This window comes from Saccostrea echinata, unplaced genomic scaffold (assembly GCF_033153115.1).
Source record: "Saccostrea echinata isolate AGI-Se365-2 ecotype Australia unplaced genomic scaffold, CSIRO_AGI_Sech_v1 ptg000058l, whole genome shotgun sequence".
Lineage (NCBI taxonomy): Eukaryota > Metazoa > Mollusca > Bivalvia > Ostreida > Ostreidae > Saccostrea > Saccostrea echinata.
This window is the reverse complement of record NW_026889807.1, coordinates 5,620,746-5,641,024: the sequence shown is the minus strand read 5'-3', so window position 1 is coordinate 5,641,024 and position 20,279 is coordinate 5,620,746. Positions and strand designations below refer to the sequence as shown.

General features: G+C 32.9%; 1 pseudogene; it reads left to right on the top strand.

The window, feature by feature from the left end:
• The first annotated feature begins 1,617 nt into the window (after positions 1 to 1,617).
• Positions 1,618 to 16,820, top strand: LOC133174596 (uncharacterized; annotated as a pseudogene).
• Positions 16,821 to 20,279: the final 3,459 nt, after the last annotated feature.

Here is a 20,279-nt window from a genome sequence, read left to right as displayed (position 1 = left end):
TCATAACAAGAAAATCATTACGTAGTCGTAAAAATAAGTCAATTTCATGTGATGGTCAAAGTGTTACATTACTATTCATGTGTGATTCATAGCATTTTCAGAAGCATTGTGTATATTTTCCCATCTGCGTTTTAAAAGATATAAATATAATACAATGTATATGTATCAATTACGAACTTGATAAAACAATAGCTATTCAAACATTTGAATAAAATAGTGACGCTAGTGTACCTTAGAAAATTTATTGACATCTACTCTCAATGTTAAGTTTGACATTACAAGGTATACATGTGTATCAATTTAATTATCAAATTAAAATGTCCTTGTGTGATTTTTAAAATAATTAATTTTAGTGTATTTAAATAAACATCATATTTACATCTTACTGACATTCTGATTCCGATTAGTGAAGGTAACAAAATACACTATGGGCATTTGCAAAACCGTGACTCATTAATATTATCGCCATACAAACTGTCTTAATTCCTATCCAATGTATGAAATTGTTTTTGCTTCTTTCTCATCTATCCGCATCATTTATTATCATGGAAATTTCTATCGCAATATCACATTGTCAATCAATAAAAATTATATCTGAAATAGAACCTTTTGTTTTCTTTTCCTAATTCATCAAATATTTCCTTTCTTATTATCACATATACTATGTAAAAGAAAGCAAAGTTATCAGAAAATCAAAATTAATATAATGAAGTTTTAAGCCGACCCCTCCCCCTGAAAAAAAGAATCAATAAAGCATATACATATATGTTTCATACGCGGAAAGAGAACAGAATTCCTAACATCTTTCCTATTAATTTCAAATCCTTCACTAAAGATATCATGACAAATACATACCTATATGAATATGATCTGAAAAGAAACAAAATATCATTAAGAAATGTAATTGTCCAATTCTGAAATGCATTCTGTTCAAGAATCAAATACTCTTCTGCGTGAACAAATCTTTCGTGCAACACTTATATTTATAAACAACAATGAATCAATAACAACCAGTTTTTTTTTTCCATCTGAGCATATAATTACAGTTTAAATGGTTTATTCGCATATGTGCTTTTGGTAGCGTGGTATTGCGTGCAAACATAACAAAAGTATAACTTGCATATCGTTTTAGCAATAGAAAGTTGTATTCTTAGAAGACATGATTAAAAATAATAATCGAATCACTTCAGAGCTGAATTGATAATCATTGTCTTCACATTTTTTTTATTCTTATGTTAAATATCAATAATCAATAATATGTGACATAATATGAAGACTAACTTTGAATAGATTTTAACAGGTTGGAGAGAGTACTCGAAATCGGGTATTATATACGTGAAATCACGTATAGTCGCGTGAATCTGCGAAATTGAGTATCCGGTGCAACTTTCTGTAAAAAAAAAAAAAAAAAAAAAAAAAAAAAAAAAAAAAAAAAAAAAAAAAGCAATTGCGCATGATGTCAAATAGCGCTACATGTATATCAGTGTTTTGGAGTTAATTTTATTTAACTCCATTTACATGGTTGTCTGACGAGTTTGAAATCATACTACTTACACTGCTGGGGTAGCAAAATAGACACAATGGCTTCATTATTTTTCAATGCAATTTCTAAAAACAATGACTACTGATGCTGTATGTGTTTACTTCCGTAAAAACTTATCCTCAAGCTTAATTTCTTAATTTGTGCATTATTCACGAAACATAAAACTTTGAGGAAATTTAACGACTCACACTGTGTTATGTATTTTGTTCTTAAAATGCATGGTGTCCATTTCACATTAAATATAAGATAATAGCATAATCGATATACATGTTGAATGCCGATCTAATGGTAGTGGTAAAATTAAAGAAAAATAAAATTAAAAAAAAAATCACATATGGAAAAGCAGGTTAAAAATTGACATTATATAAAATCAAATTTCATATCTACATGTACTTTTTTCATTAAAAAAAAATATCTATTGATAAATAGGTAGAGATACTAAAGTAAAATCTTCAATTATTCATAAGATGTATGTATGTATGTAGCACAGTCCTGCAATGCTTGGGGGGAAACTGGGGAGGGACGTATTTTCCAAGAAAAAATATCACTGTCAATTAAGCATGGGCATTTTTATTCAAAGACACCGCCAACGTTTTGGTTGCAGTTGGATTTGATACGATAGACAATCCCTTGTTTACACGTGAAACTATTTTGTGGTTTAAACGTGTTTCCCTTTAAATTGAATTATTTACAAATTGTTCATGTTTGTTGCAAAAATGTGGAATTATTATAAATTCCCGACTTTGGGTATTTTGCAGTTCTCTTGTGTTGGGTATGAACTTGAAGATGTTGCAGATACTTTTAACATTATGTGACGATGGGATTAAGCTTTCCAAGAAAACACTCGTCACTACATGTTTATGGTTCTTTATTCATGAATTTCCAAAAAGTAACATTCAAATCGCTAAAACTCTACTCTAAGACTCAAAACTAACATACACACAAATCTCATCTCTTTCCCCCAAACTCCTCCCACATTTCTAAAGATAGCCAATGAAATGGAATAAAACTGAAATTGTAACATTAAAAGAAAGATGGTTGACATTAATTTAGGCAGAATTCTCAAGACAGGAAATATATAACCTTTTATCTCTACGCTGTATGTAAAACTTACAATACTGTCATTGATACCGTGGGACAGGAGGGGGAGAGATGTCAAATTGATAAATATAATACAGATGCTGCAACATCAAAGTAAAAGTAAAATACAAAAATTCACTCCTTGACAATTATACAAAATAAAAAGCGGAATGAACTCCTGTTTAGATGCAGATCATGATATGTACTTACCTCCACGGGTATATGTTGTCATATGCGCATTAATTCAGACTTTTGAAAATTGTTTCTCGACTAGTGATACCTATAGATAACATTGTCTCTATGTGAAAGTTGACTCAACAAAATGCGCCATCACATTGCTTAAGTTTTATGCGGTGATTACACCGATCCGATTTCGAGGACTATACGCGATATCAGGGATAATACCCGATTTTGAGTATACACTCCAACATGATTAAAGTGAAATGAACTACGGGTATGCCACACCAAATTGCATTTAATTGATCTAGAAAAGATCTAGTTTGAAACAAATTCAGCATGGAAAAGGCAGATATAAGCTCTTAATTATTTGAATAAAATAGATATTTATTTATTTTTTTTTTTTTTTATAAAATCAAATATTTACGAGAACGAACGTCAATAGATTCTGAGAGAGAATAGCATTAGATAGGTAATAAATTGAGATATTTCTTTATTTAATATTAATTTTGGTTGCGATCGGTTTAATTTCAATCGGGATTGCTTCAAATTTGAAAATAAGGAATTTTCTTAAATGTTTGCAATTTCATTTCAAATTCTTTTCAAAATACAATTATCTGCTATTTCTTTCTATAAGTGACGTGTTTCCTGAATATTTAATCCGTAGATTAAAAACATATATTACCCCCATCCCCCCCCCCTTCCCCCCAAAAAAGAAATGATTTTTTATTTTTGTATAAAATTCTTTTTACTCAAAACATTTAAATGTTTATGTCACTCTTTTCATTTTTTTTTTAAAAAAGATATTTACAATGGCGGAAAAGATTGAACTCTAAATAATCTTATTTGAAAATAACTTTCTTTCCACACATTTCTTTCTGAAAAAAAAATCATATGAAACGCAGCATTGTTAGGGCTACAAAAACACCCCTACTAATGTGTTCTGCAAATTATTAAACCCGAGGAGTTTACGGTAGCTCTGGCATTAGTTCTGGTGAGATTTAGCGAGACTACATGTATTCATTAATGTTACTCAAACACGTGTTTGTGTTAGTTTAATCTCGTCATCTATTGGCTGTTATAATTGTCATCTAGTCAGGTGACATAAATATTCATAGCACGGACTATTAGTGACCATGAAAGAAATTTTGTAGGGAAAGCCATTCGAAGGCTCTTTTGTGCAGTCCACAAACCCTTTCGTCTTTCTCAATAATTTGTCATGGGCGATTCTGTTAGAAACCAACGAAAGTAACAGAGTTCTTAAGGAAACTGCTGGCAACCCCCGTTGGATATTTCGGACGTGGTAAAGCTTGTTACGGGAGTTTTGCAGTCTCAATTACAAAACCTTTCATGTCAGCTTAAAGCAGAACAGTCAGAGTCCATTGCTAAGAAACTGAAATAAAACTCTATTCTAAAGATTAAATCTGAAGGGAATCGTGCTCAGTACGATTTTAATACTGAAACTCTCGAGGGTCTAGAAAAACTGGAAGTTAGAGTTTTCGAAAAATAAAAATAGTGAGTCAGTGTCAATTATAGACGAATTGCGAAAAAAAACTGAAAACGCACCAGAAACACATTCGAATTGCCGATTCCTCTCCCGCAGGAGAGGAAGCGCTGAATACCGCGCTCTCAGGCAGCAAAAGCAATCGCAGAACAAGCGTTTTCACCCGTGTGGTAGCTACAGAACTTCTCCAGCGGCGACAGCAGCAGGCTCGGCAGCCCAACTTACTTCTTCTGGGTCTTCTTCTTTTGCTGCACTTCAACCATTTACATACCAGCAGCAGCCCTTTCGTGGCAAACCTGCAAGTCGTCAACCACAGCCCAGTGATGTTTGCTTCAACTGCTTTTCCACCGGGCACTGGAAAACCAACTGCCCCAAAAACAAGTCACAAAGTCAATGATAAGTATACAGGTTATACAAGCTATTCTACTCTTGCTGGCCAGGTGAAATGCCTTCAGAAAAAATGTATCAAAACAAATGCCATTGATAAAGCACAGTTTGAAAAGAAATGTTGGTAAATGGAAAGAAATTGGCACAAATCCATTTATTTTGAAAGTTACTGAATCTGGCTATGTAATTCCTTTTGTTTCAAATCCTCCTTCTATGTGTTTTAGAAATAATAAGTCTGCTATTAACAATATTGAATTTGTTATTTCAGAAATTTCAGAGTTGATGAAAAATAAACGTATTCTAGAAGTTCCTTTTCAGCCATTTGTGTGTAGTCCACTGAGCGTCGCAGAAAATAAAAACAAAAAGAGGTTGATCCTTGATCTCAGTAGGCTAAATAAATATGTAAATATGAAAAGATAAAGTTTGGAGACTGGAAGACGGCATTAGATTATTTCGAAAAAGGTTTTTATTGTATCAAATTCGATCTGAAATCAGGATATCATCACATAGATATAGCTGAGAATTATCAGACTTATTTAAGATTCCAGTGGGATAACAAGTATTACTGCTATACAGTTCTTCCTTTCGGTCTTTCGTCAGCTCCATTCCTTTTTACTAAATGTTTAAGACCCATCGTTAAATTCTTGAGAAAAAATGGCATTACGATTGTATTATATTTAGATGATGGTCTGGCATTTGCTTTACATGAGAGTCAATAGATTCTAAATTTATTCAGAAAACGTTGTCAGAAACTGGTCTGGTGGTTAATATTGAAAAAAAATCACATTTTATACCAACTCAAATCATTGAATGGTTAGGTTTAACATGGAATTCAAATTTATTTTCTATTTCAGTTCCGGACAGACGAATAGACGATATTATCTGTTGTCTGCAGAAAACTACCCGACGTAACAGTGAGGGAACTTGCAAAAGTAGTGGGGAAGATCATTTCTTTGACTCCAGTAATGGGTAACATATGCAATATAATGACAAGGTTTTCTATGGAAATTGCTATGAAAGAATCATGGAATTCTAAGTTATTTTTCAAGTATCAACATCAAGTGCTTGAAGAACTAACATTTTGGATAGAATATATTCGTTGTGATAGTACAAGATTTCTACATTCTGTTAAAAGAAAAAATGTAATCATTTATTCAGATACAAGTAGCTCAGCATCAAGCGCATACACAGTCGAGGTTAATTCTAAGGTGTTACATTTGATGTGGAAAGAACATGAGAAAAGTATGAGTTCTACGTGGAGAGAGTTGAAGGCTATAGAATTGGCGTTAGCTTCTTTAAAAAAGAACAAAAAATAGAACAGTAAAGTGGTTTACCGATAATCAAAGTTGTGTGAAAATAGTACATTCCGGTAGCATGAAGCATCACTTACAAGTTTTAGCATATAATATTTTCAAAATGTGTCCCGAAAATAAAATTTCTCTTAATGTTCAATGGGTTCTGAGATCAGAAAATGAAAAAGCGATTTTTTTCAGTAAAATGATTAATCAAGATGATTGGGAAGTTACCATAGAATTTTTTGAATTTGTTAGTTCTATGTTCGGTCCTTTTTCTGTTGATAGATTCGCAAATTTTATCAATGGTAAACTTGTTAGATATCTCAAAATTTTGGAACCCTGAATCAGAAGCTGTAGATTGCTTTACACAGAATTGGGTAGGTGAAAACAATTGGCTAGTTACTCTCATTCATTTGATAGTTTCTACTATAAAACATTTACTAGATTGAAAAGCCTATGGTATTTTGATAGTACCTAACTGGCCCTCAGCTGTTTTTTGGCCAATGTTATTTGATGTATATCTAAATAATAAGATTTATGTTAAAGATGTGTTATTGTTTAAAGATACAAGGGAGATAATCATTCAAGGTCAGAACAAGAACTGTCTATTTGGTTTTATATATTTTGGCTCTGGAATACTTGTGGTAAGCTTAGATGCTACAAATCTGTAATTTATGATGTTGTATTGCAGATGGTTTAGGCCCTGGTACACCTTGAGCAATGATTGTTGCCTAGCTGTGGCAAAGGTAATTGATGTATTGCAGACGACAAGTGGTCATGGTACATCAGAGAGGGTGTATTGCAGATGATGAAGGTCCTGATACACCATACAATATGTAATTTGAATTTTAAAAGATGCTAATTTTTTGCTTTAATAGACACATTTTGCAGATATATTTAAAGTGGGCAGATGGACAGGACTTAATTGTGGATTACAGGATCATCGTCTAGCGGAACTTGCGTCTGAACTACCCCGATATTGTATATCATCTAAGGCCGAGAATACAGCAAAACAGTACAGGTATGCTTTTAACACTTTTTGCAAATGGTGCAGCAGTTTTAATCCTGGGATTCAATCTCTTTGTGGTCGCCCGCATGGCGCATTGGTTAGAGCGTTCGCTCTAGAGTCGCGGAGTAAGGAGTTGATCCTTACGTCGCGAGTTCGAATCCCACTTTGGGACGTGGAGACCAGTCCTTCGGATGAGACCGTATAAACCGAGGTCCCGTGTCGCAGTAGGTGCTTGCACGAACAATATCTCTCACTGCTCAATGGCCATGATTGCCGAGTATAGGTCAAAATTTGCAGCTCTGCACCGGCAAGTGGTGGCGTCTCCATATGAGTGAAAAATTCTCGAGAGGGACGTTAAAGGTGCTTAGACTGTAAGTGTGTTCAAGACGCCACAAATTTTCGAAAAAGTTTATTGGTCAAACTTACAAACCTCTCTCACCGAGGGTGGAAACAGAAATATACATGTGAGGACAACATTAATTACATAATATAATCTCACAAGACAGTATAGGATAAACACGCTATCGCTTAATATCAAAACATCAAAATAATGACATTCAAGGCACGCCATACTCGAACAAAATATCAAACGCACATTTCAAATCATGAAAACAGGCATGAGCATCACTAAAAACATGAAAGCATTATGTTTTATAGTTAGTCACATGACAAATGATAACTATACACAGTGTACTTACTCTTTAGGGACACAAACACCAAAATACAGATCAATTTTGTACGAATAAACAAGCATGGCCTATGCCGGAACAAACTGTAAACGAACTATTAATCAAACCAAATCCGGAATCAATTCCGGCGCCACTACACGACACGGATTTGAAGTTAATATTTACTCAAATTTTCTGTATAATTTCATGACTTATATGTTGCTATAGCATTTCATACGAAAATTTGATAAAAATCTTATTTTATCTGGAAGTTATTGAAACTTCGAATTTCTGGACGCCTTTGATTTACACATCCTTGCACTTTCACAAATTTTAACTTTATCCTTATTACTTTAGAAAAGTAGCAATTTTGTTGTTTATTAATGAAAAATATTAAAACTATAATGTAGAAATTTCAGAGTTGAAATGTAGAAAAAAAAATCCTCTCACCAGTATTGTCAGGCCGTGCGCAGTGGTGTGTGCAGAGTTTAACAATTGAACACACCCGCTGAAACGTAAACATTAACAACAACAGAGCTCGTGCCCTGTTCACAAAAACAGTTTACGTTTCACGGGTGTATTCAATTTGTTAAACTCTGCACACAACTATACAACACTGAGCACGGGCTGACAATACTTAAGTGAGTGGGTTTTGCTTTCGCACATATTTACTCTGAATTTTTTGGATTATAGATGTAATATTATTCATTAATACACAACAAAATTGCTACTTGTCTTAACACGCATTCTCTGTAAGCACCATAAAACGACATGTCTCGGATTTTGATGAAATTTGCACCACAGGTGTGTCTTGGTACAAAACTAGCAAATATGGAGTCGGAAATTCCACACGTGCACTCGGTTGCCATGGAGATGGATCCATTGAATTTGGCCATTTTTGGCCTTTTTGACCGAATGAAAACTTGAAAATTGAGGAAATGTAAACAAATATTTATCGGTATCTAATACACTCAAACAAAAATCATTGGATCATATGATAACATTGACTTTTAAGGTACACAGGGCATATAATCATTTATTCTAGAAATATTCCTACTCTAAGAAAAAGGTCATACAAACTGACATGGTTCCTGAAAATGTGAAAAATTGAAAAATTTGGTATTTTTGTGATCTTTAAGGCTAAATAAGAAAAATTGTCCGTGGAAAATTTTCAAATCTTACGTGTGTTTTTATACTTGAGAATTAGTAGTGTCATCTAATGAAAAAATATCAGTGGGCTTTTAATGCTATTTTTAGTAACATGTATCTATAAATAAATATGTTTTGGTAAACTGTAAAAAATCAAATTTTGGCAAAGTTTTAGATGTCATTGCTGGAAAATTAGGAAGTATATTGCAAAATTTAAGATGTTAATGACAATAGCTGAGAACCACTAGCTGAAGTGGACAATGGTTGAGAGGGATTCCCATTTCTATTTATAGTATCAAGCACCTAAATATAGATATGTCTCTGAAAATTAAGAAAAATGACAGTTTTATGCTAATTGGAAGCTTAATAGAAAAAAGTATTAACAAATATAAAGCTTTCTACAATATGCCTCCAAATAGAACAAGTGTTTGTACAATAATTGATACAATCTTGAGGATGGACTCTTATTTCTCTTTATAGCAACAATGGTCTAAAAATAGATTCCTCGAATTATCGAGAAAATGTAGATTCTTGCAATTTTTCAGGCAATGTTGGGTGGAAAAAATGCAGACTAACTGTTATAAACTTAGTGTGACTGACAAGTACTAGAAATCATTTACTGAGATACACACTATCTGAAGGGGATTTCCTTTTCTATTTATAGCACCAAACACCCAAAAATAGAAACATCTCAGCATATGAGGAAAAATGACAATTTTCCACCAGTTGTAAGCTTCATTGAAAAAGTATTTACAAAATATACTGCTGTCTACAATATGTCATGAACAAGAACATTTGGGCAATTAATAATTGACACAATATTGAAGATGGACTCTCTTTTCTTTTTATAGCAACAGTGGTCTAAAAATAGATGCAGTGAGATATTTAGAAAATATAAATTCTTGCACTATTTCATACAATTATGGATTGAAAATTTAAATACTCTCTATTATAAACATAATGTGACTGACAAGTACTAGCTATATAGAAACCAATGACTGAAATACAAAATGTTTCAAGGGGATTCCCATTTCTATTTTTAGCATAAAAAAAAACTTAGATAAGACTTAGTATATGAGGTAAAATAAAAAATTTCCACATACTGGAAGCTTCATAAAGAGTATTTACAAACAATTTGCTATCTACAACGGAACAATTGTTTAGACAACATTTTACATATTATTTAAGGTAGGCTCACAATTCTTTTTTAGCAACAATTGTCTAAAAACAGATGCTGTATTATGTAAATTCGCACTATTTGAATTATCATGGATGTAAAATTTGCAGACAAACTGAATGGCGAAAACAAAGTGTTACTGACAAGTACATGTACTAGTTACCATTTACTGACAAGCACAAAAACAATGAGGATTTCCAGTTCTATTTATAACTGAAATACCTAAAATCAATGAGGATTTCCATTTCTATTAATAGCAACAAAATTATACAAGAGGCCGGAGGGCTTTAATAGTCATTTGAGAATAACCCTGTAACTGATTAATGAAATGGCAATTTAACAAGAGACTCAAGGGCCTAGAATCGCTCTTCTGATAAATTGTACAACCATATCACTTCTATTCTAAGCTTTTTAGTATCTTATACATTTAGATAAAGCCTTGAAATCCCAAAGGTAGCTCTGTGACCTACTTTTTGGATAACAACTCTGTGAATTTAATGATTGTAAGCTTCTTATAATTTGAAATATTTAGATATTGCCTTAAAACTCCAAAGCTGGGTCACCGTGACCTATTTTTTGTTCACACTTTTCGAAAACCCAAGATGCTTTAACTGACAAAGTTTGATGACTCTGAGCGTCTTATTATCAGAAATATTTAGATATAGCTGTGAAATTCCAAAATTAAGTCACTGTGACCTACTATTAGGTTAACATAGTCTGTGATCCCAAAATGAGGAAGTTTGATGATTATTAGCCTCTTATTATTTCAAATATTTAGATATTCCCTTAAAGTTTGATGAATATAAGCCAATTAGTATCTGAAATATTTTAATATTGTCATGAAATTCTACAAGTAGGTCACAGTGATTTACCTTTTAGTTGATACATTCTGAAGACTCAAGATGCATCAACTAACAAGGTTTGATGATTCTAGATTTCACAGTGTCCAAAATATGCCTCTAAAATGATTTGAAAATAAATACCTGCCAAATTCAAATGCATTAACTTACAAGGCTTGATGAGTCTAAACCTCTCAGTATCTAAAATCATGACAGGAATTTTTTTGGTGAAAATGATTAGCCATAAAATTCAGAAAGTAGGTCACAGTGACTTACTTTTCTACTTTTTCATTGACACATTTTAAAGTCCCATGATGCATCGACTGATAGGTTTTGATGATAAGAGGCTTCAAATTGTCCGAGATATGCATCAAAGTCAAATGAAAGATGAATACCTGCAAAATTCAAAAAAGGTCATCGTGACCTACCTTTGAGTCAAGATGCATCAATTGGAATAATCTTAATTCCAGTCATTACATTGGGCAATTAACAATGCCCCAGGGTGATGCCTTGAACATTTTTTAATCTACATCATATTCTAATCCATATTGGCATATAATTAAAGTTTGGTAATAATCTGCCTAGTGGTTCTTAAGAGGAGGATTTTTTTTAGCAACCACTGCTTTTATTTTTATTAGCTCAGCTAAGCTGATCACCAATTGTCCGTCGTCCGTCTGTCTGTTCATCTGTCTGTCTGTCTGACTCTGTCCATCCGTCTGTAAACTTTTCACATTTTCAACTTCTTCTCAAGAACAACTGGGCCAATTTTAACCAAACTTGGTACAAGGCATTCTTGGGTAAAGGGAAGTTTGAATTGTTAAAAAGAAAGACCAAGGCCCATTACAAGGGGAGAATATCAAGAAAAAACAAAAATAGATTGGGGTCATTAATGCGGGTATGTTAAGACTACATCCAGAGATATACTACTTGCCTCTACAATATGACGTCATAGTAAGCTGTACGACGTGAAGTTTAGAAATAATGATTTCTTAATATCTCTATATAAAATTTAATTTCAGGTGCAAGAAATGAATGGAATCATTCAAAAACATAATATAAACAAAATCATGTCGTTTTCGGGTGGTATAAACAGCTAAGTATTTATCACGGGGGTCAAATAACAAACCCATGACGTCATAACTATTGATCAAATATTTGCAGAGTGAAAATTAAACGTGACGAGAATTCATGTAAACAAATATGTAAAATGGGAGTTTTAAAGCATATACCGTGAATGTTATGTGTGATTCATAAGGAATTAAGATTAAGAATCAGGTACGCTGATATATTCTAATCATGTTTTCTTATAATGAACACAGGCAGTGCTTTAAAATCCCGATCAGCCTTTACTCTGTCGTTCTATAACAACAAAGTTGCAAAAGTTCAACACTACGCCGCATACTTTGAGACATAATTTTTGTTTGTATCGAAAGCTCGTATTCTATAGTACTTGGAAAGTGCTGCTAGAATCGTGTGATTAACATGAATTGATGACAATTCCTTGATCGTTTGTACAAAATGTAATAATTTTGGTAAGATTTCATGCGAAACCTTGGAATGATTTTTTCTGTGTCGGGAGAGTACGATTCTAGCAGCACTTTTCATGACCCAGTGATGTTTTTACATAATTATTTTCACAAAAAGAATTGAATTATCCCCGGAGTAGTGTTGAACTTTCTACTTTTTCATTAAGGCAATTTTTCTATTTATAGACGTCACGTGATGATGTCGTAGTGGAGTGCTTCTTTTAGTCTAAAACTCAATGACGTCTTTACAATGGATAATTATAGTAAATGTTTTATCTATGGCTTTTCCGATTTATCAATGTTACATTTTACGAAAAAAGTCTAAATTCGCCGAAATATGATCTGGGTACTGCCTTAACATACCTGCGAAAACATATTCTCAAGAACTTGTGGGCCAGAAAAGCTGAAACTTATATTGAAGCATCCTGGTCTAGTGTAGATTCTAAATTGTTCAAATCATGGCCCCCAGCTGGCGTAGGGTGGGGCACAATAGGGAATCAAAGTTTTACATTGAAATATATAGGAAACTTTTTAAAAATCTTCTTCTCAAGAACCACTTGGCCAGAAAATCTTAAACTTATGTGGAAGATTCCTGAGGTAGTGTAAATTACAAATTGTTCAATAATGACCCCCAGGGGTGGGGTGGGGCAACAAAAAGCATGACAAAGGGGGAATCTGGTGAGGAACAGGAGGGACAAAGTTACTCAGCTGAGCTTTGTTGCCCATGGGCCTCTTGTTTCCCTAATTATCTCCCCTTGTTTAAGGGCACATCCCCATGTTTGGTATTAATAAGAGCCCTTAGGCCAAGGATACTCTGTGAAAAAATTGACAAATATTGGCCAAAAGGTTCTGGAGATACGGTCCATATTCCAAAAAGTTGATGCACACCACACAAACTGCCATTGAATAAGCTCTTTGAGTCTTTGGCTAAAAAGAATTAACAAGAGGCCCATGGTCACCTGAGTCAACATGTCCCTGTTTTTCTTCATCGGCAGATTTTTCCCTATACATGTATATTCCTATGTAAAACTTTGATCCCCTATTGTGACCCCACCCTACCCCCCGTGGGGGGGATGATTTGAACAAAGTTTAATCTACACTGCCTGAGGATGCTTCCAAATCAATATGACTAATCATGGGTTTGCTGTTCTTGAGAAGAAGATTTTTCAATTAAGATTTTTTCCTATATATTCCTATGTAAAACTTTGATCCCCTATTGTGGCCCCACCCACCCCGGGGGTCATGATTTGAACAAACTTGAATCTACACTACCTGAGGATGCTTGCATATTGAAATGACTAATCATGGCTTTGCTGTTCTTGAGAAGAAGACTTTTTCAAGATTTTTTCCTATATTTTCCTATGTGAAAATTTGATCCCCCAATGTTATCCCTGGGGTCATGATTTTAACGAACTTGAATGTACACTATGTAATGAAGGTTTCACATAAGTTTCAACTTTTTTGGCCCAATGGTTCTCGATAAGAAGATTTTTAAAAGATGCCACCAAAGTTTCTTTAATTCTTAATTATCTCCCCTTAAAAGAGGGCCTGGCCCTTCATTAGAAGAAACTCCCCTTTACCCAAAATTACTCTGTGCAAAGTTTGGTTGAAATTGACAAAGTGGTTCTGGAGAAGAAGTCGAAAATATGAAAAGTTTACAGACAGACGGGCTTTCAGCTCAGGTGAGCTAAAAACTATACAGACAAAATAAAATTGAAGATGAAGATACATTTCTCAAAGACAAGAGTTAGGACAATCAGGAATCAGCAAAATAATTAGTCTAGTAATGAGCAACAACGCAGAAAGTAGACTCATGTGGTCCATATTGTCTAAAAGAAAATTCCAATGATGTTTGATGTCTTCTGCAAGTTTTAATGAAAATACAGGAAAATGCACAGGTTCATGACGTCACAATTTGTAATAAGGAGTTCAGATATGAACTAGAAGTCTCTGATGAGACTGTAGCTCTACCGGTTTGTACTTATAACAAAGGAGGAGGAAAGAAGCATTTTGACTTGAGACACTGGAACAGCATTAATTGGAATAATGATCCTTGGTTTAGTCTCTTTTTGTGGCAGGAATTATTGCAATCAGACTATAAATCTGAAGGAGGAGTAGCCTTTAGGAAAAAAAAAATTACAGAAATTTCTATTTTTAGTAACCATGGCAGTACTGTTCATCGAAGTCAAAAACTAATTTATAGAATTATATATCTTAGTGTAATCTACTTGTGTGCCATGTTAAATTGAAATCAGACCAAAACAGTAAGAGGAGAAGCGTTTTGAAAGTATTTGAAAGAAATTTTTATTTTTAGTTACCATGGCAACATCGTTCATCGAAATCAAAAACTGATAAATAGAATTATGTAACTTAAAGTAGTCTACTTGTGATCAAAGTTACATTGAAATCAGACCAAAACTGTAAGAGGAGTAGCGTTTTGAAAATTGTTCACAGATAGACGGACAGATAGATGGACAGACGACGGACACCTTACTATCGCATAGGCTCTTCTGGTCTCTGACCAGTTGAGATAAAAACTGTATAATTTTTCTGCATGTGAATTTAAAGCATTAGTTTCTGACCACAATTTCATATTTAAAAAAGAAACTACAGGGTCAAATTTGTATTTAAACTGTACCTTCTTCTTTGCCCTTAACAATATCTGAAATAGTGCAAGAATCTACATTTTCTCCATAAATCACAGCATCTTTTTCCAGATAATTATAGCTATAAAAAGAATTGAGAACCTACCTTCTATAATACACAAAGTGTTATCTTGATGTTGACATATTGTAGAGGGCAGTTTATTTGTAAATACGTTTATGAAGTTTCTAATTGGTGGAAAATTATCTTCAATGTCTAAAACAGTGCAAGAATCTGCATTTTCTCGATAATTCAGGGCTTCTATTTCTAGAAAATTGTTGCTATAAAAACAAATGAAAGTAAATGTTCTTGTTCATGACATATTGTGGACAGTTGTATTATTTTGTAAATATCTTTTTAGATGAAGGTTATTATTAGTGGATCTTTGTCATTATTTTCTCATATGCTAAGACAGAAATTTTTTTTGGTGTTTCGTGCTATAAATAGAAAAAGAAAACCTCATTCAAATAGTGTGTATTTTAGTAAATGGTCACAAGTGCTTGTCAGTCACATAATGGTTATAACAGTAACTGTTAGAATGCAAAGTTTTCATCCGTTATGTGTGAAATAATGCAAGAATTTACATATTCTGGATAGCTCACAGCATTGTGATTTTGTTGACAATTTTTGCTATTATAAAAAATAAGAGGTCACCCCCAAAATAGTGTCAATTTTTAGTTGACTAACTATTCTAGTTAATGATATATCGTAGAGAGCAATTTATTTTTTTAATATATTTTTCTGTTAAGCTTCTTACTGGAAAATTGTTATTTATACTAATATATTAAGACATGGAAATTTTAAGGTGTTTGTCTCTATAAACAGAGATGGGAACCCCCTTCAAATACAGGGCATTACAGTAAATGGTAACTAGTACTTGTCAGTTCCTGTTGTTGAAATATTGTAGATACCAAATTGTTTGTAAATACTCTTTATGAAGCTTCCAGTATGTGGAAAATTTTCATTTTACCTCATATACTAAGACGTTTCTAAGTTTTTATTTTTTGTGCTAAAAATAGAAATAGGAATCCCCTTGAAACATTTTGCATTTCAGTCATTGGTTTCTAGTACTTATCAGTCACATTATGTTTATAGTAGAAAGTATTCAAATTCTCAATCCACAATTGTATGAAATAGTGCAAGAATGTATATTTTCTAAATAACTCACTGTATCTATTTTTAGACCACTGTTGCTATAAAAAGAAAAGAGAGTCCATCTTCAATATTGTGTCAATTATTAATTGCCCAAATGTTCTTGTTCATGACATATTGTAGACAGCAGTATATTTTGTAAATACTTTTTCAATGAAGCTTACAACTGGTGGAAAATTGTCATTTTTCCTCATATGCTGAGATGTTTCTATTTTTGGTGCTATAAATAGAAAAGGAAATTCCCTTCAGATAGTGCGTATCTCAGTAAATGGTTTCTAGTACTTGTCAGTCACACTGAGTTTATAACAGTTAGTCTGCATTTTTTTCCATCCAACATTGCCTGAAAAATTGCAAGAATCTACATTTTCTCGATAATTCGAGGAATCTATTTTTAGACCATTGTTGCTATAAAGAGAAAAAAGAGTCCATCCTCAAGATTGTATCAATTATTGTACAAACACTTGTTCTTTTTGGAGGCATATTGTAGAAAGCTTTATATTTGTTAATACTTTTTCTATTAAGCTTCCAATTAGCATAAAACTGTCATTTTTCTTAATTTTCAGAGACATATCTATATTTAGGTGCTTGATACTATAAATAGAAATGGGAATCCCTCTCAACCATTGTCCACTCCAGCTAGTGGTGCCCAGCTACTGTCATTTACATCTTAAATTTTGCAATATACTTCCTAATTTTCCAGCAATGACATCTAAAACTAAGCCAAAATTTGATTTTTTACAGTTTACCAAAACATATCTACTTATAGATACATGTTACTAAAAACAGCATTGAAAGCCCACTGATATTTTTTTCATGAGATGACACTACTAATTCTCAAGTATAAAAACACACGTCAGATTTGAAAATTTTCCACGGACATTTTTTTCTTATTTAGCCTTAAAGATCTCAAAAAATACTAAATTTTCAATTTTTCACATTTTCAAGAACCATGTCAGTTTGTATGACCTTTTTCTTAGAGTGGGAATATTTCTAGAATAAATGATTATATGCCCTGTGTACCTTAAAAGTTCACGTTATCATATGATCCAATGATTTTTGTTTGAGTGTATTAGATACCGATAAATATTTGTTTACATTTCCTCAATTTTCATGTTTTCATTTGGTCAAAAAGGGTCAAAAATGGCCAAATTCTATGAATCCGTCTCCATGGCAACCAAGTGCACGTGTGGAACTTCCGACACTATATTTGCTAGTTTTGTACCAAGACACACCTGTGGTGCAAATTTCATCGAAATCCGAGACATGTCGTTTCCAAGCCCTATAGTAAATTTGTTGGTGCTTACAGAGAATGCATGTTAAGTATTAAGGATATAGTTAAAAATAGTGAAAGTGCAAGGATGTGTTAATCAAACGCCTCCCGAAATTCGTAGTTTCAATAATTTCCAGATTAAATAAGTTTTTAATTTTATTTTCGTGTGAAATGCTATAGCAATATATAAGTTGTGATATTATACAGAAAATTTGAGAAAAAATATACTTCAAATCTGTGTCTATGCACCTTTAAACAATAAACAAACAAACAAATCAATCTCTTTCTGCTTCGGAAAATAACATTGCTCTGTATATCATCCATTTAGCAAAGCAATATTAATCGTCTGGCAGAATACATTAAGCAATACATACATCAATTGGGCTCATAACCTGGCAGGTTATATAGATCCTTGTGACTCTGCTCTTGTAAAAACTATTAAGGAAGGGGCAATTAGGGAGACATCAAAGCCAGTGATTAAAAAAGAGCCAGTAACGCTTGAACATTTGAAAACTCTGGTTTCAACAATTGGAGAGAATAAAAATTTATATAATTTAAGAACATTGTGTATGTGTTTATTAGGTTTTGCAGGATTTTTGAGATTCTCAGAAATAGTCAGCATTCGGTATTCAGATATCTGTATACAGACTAATTGTGTAGAAATTAACATCGTTAAAAGGAAAAGGAGATGTTTATAAAAATTGTCAAAAAGTTTGTATTGCTAGAACATTTTGTGACACATGTCCTGTAAATATGTTGGAAAAGTTCTTAAAATTGTCAAAAGCTGACATGCATTCTTCTCAATACTTGTTTCGATCTCTGTCGTTTTGTAAAAAAAAAAATCCAATAAGTATAAACTTAGATCGGATAATAGTCCGATTTCTTATACAAGGGGCAAGGGAAATCATATTGGACGCACTTGTAAAGATTGGTTTAGACAAGTGTAAATTTGGCGTACACAGTTTGAGATCGGGTGGCGTCACCTCTGCAGCCGCCTCAGGTGTTTGTGATAGACTGTTTAAGAAGCATGGGCGGTAGAGGTAAGATAATGCTAAAGATGGATATGTTAAAGAAAACCAAACCGAAAAACTTTCAGTCACAAAAAAAATGGGTTATTTAGTATATTCGTATTATTCTTATCTTCTTTATCTTCGAAATAATTAAACTGCACTTTCAGAGCGCTTTACATCCTACTTCACGAGTTTGTGTTTATTTCATAAATGTTTTATGTTCGTTTGAGTGAAACGAATAAGAACATAAACCGATATAAGATTAATTATTCACGGAAATGTGGCTAAGAAGAGACTAGCACGTGAAGAAATGGTAAAAGTTATATTGCGTTTCAGTTTTCAGTTTTCACCACTGTAAAATATCTGTAGACATATACATGTACTTCAATCTCTCTTGATTTTATTCAAACTTCAATATATAAGTGTTCTTTATGACATTAGCTTCTGCAGTTATGTATTAACATTTCTTTTTGGACAAACATATACTTGCGTGGGAACCGGGATTATATTTTTGGCGTCAGATTAGCAAATGAGGTACATGTAGCATGGCTTAAACAGGTATATCAGTTGAATGAGTTGAATTGCATTGTGGGTTACTACGGATACTACAAAAAAAAAAATCTAAATTGCAGGCGATTGGAAAGGCACAAAGAACTTTCTTTTCCATGCTTTTCGTAGATGAATAAGAATCTGTCCATTCTTACTCTATTCCATGCTCAAAACTAAAACAATTCATTTGTTAAATAAACGTGAAATTCTAGGTTTCTCAAAGTCATACTGTAAGGCGATTTCCGTCTGTATCCCTTTGTTGTACTATTGGTGAATAGAATTGTCAGATAGGTTCCCTGTCCAAAAACACAAGTGATTTCGGGTATTGTATTGTAAAAAAAAAACTCGGCTGTTCATTTAAATGCCTAAGAGATGCTCGTTTTCCTTAACCTTGAAGCGCTATTGTTCTGAACGTGGCACAGACTACATTTTATTAATGTGTACATTTTCTAGTTAACAACGTAACAACGAAATAAAAACGCCCATCATATCTTTCATAGTTTCTAATCCTTGTATTTTTTCATTTTACATTTTTTCCAGTCAATTTAGTATCAGATTGACCTGAGCCACGTGTTCGAAGTAAAATGTAAATATGTAGCTGTTCAGTAAACATTGCAATTTATTCAATGACTGGTCAATTGTCCGTGGTAAGATCCTCTGTGCGCATTATTATTTGAATTGTTGTACGTATGACATGTATTTAAATTAATCCTATCATCTATGAACTATTGCGCGCATCCAGTGAATTGGCTTTATTATGATATCACTGTTTTAATAATTAAACTTTGCATGCATTTTTGTTGTTATTGTTCTCTTCAATTAAAATATTTATATGATTACATCAATGAATACAGACATAAAATCAAAATAGAAGATATCATTTTCGTTAAGAAGATTGTGTTTGATTTGATGCTCACATCAATTGTATTCATAATATTTTCAACACTTTTACGACAGTCTCACATATCTGTGATACTATAATGCTTATTTATTTCTATTACTAGTATATCTATACATCTCTAATTTGAGTTTGATAAGTAATTGGTTTCCACATCACTTGTAATAGTAAAAGCATGCAGGAGTCGTGATCTATTAGATTTAAGGATATCCGATCCTCAGCCAGGAAGGATAATTCTGAAATTTATTATTTTATTTAAAAAGTCTCAAAATGAAGCTTGAAATTAAGATCTTTTCGTGCAACAATTTTCATTTTATGCACCTTAATATGATTCAATGTTCTTTGAAGTCTTAGAAAGTAATGGTCTTGTAAAAAAGTGGACATTTGTACCCATAAAAGAAAA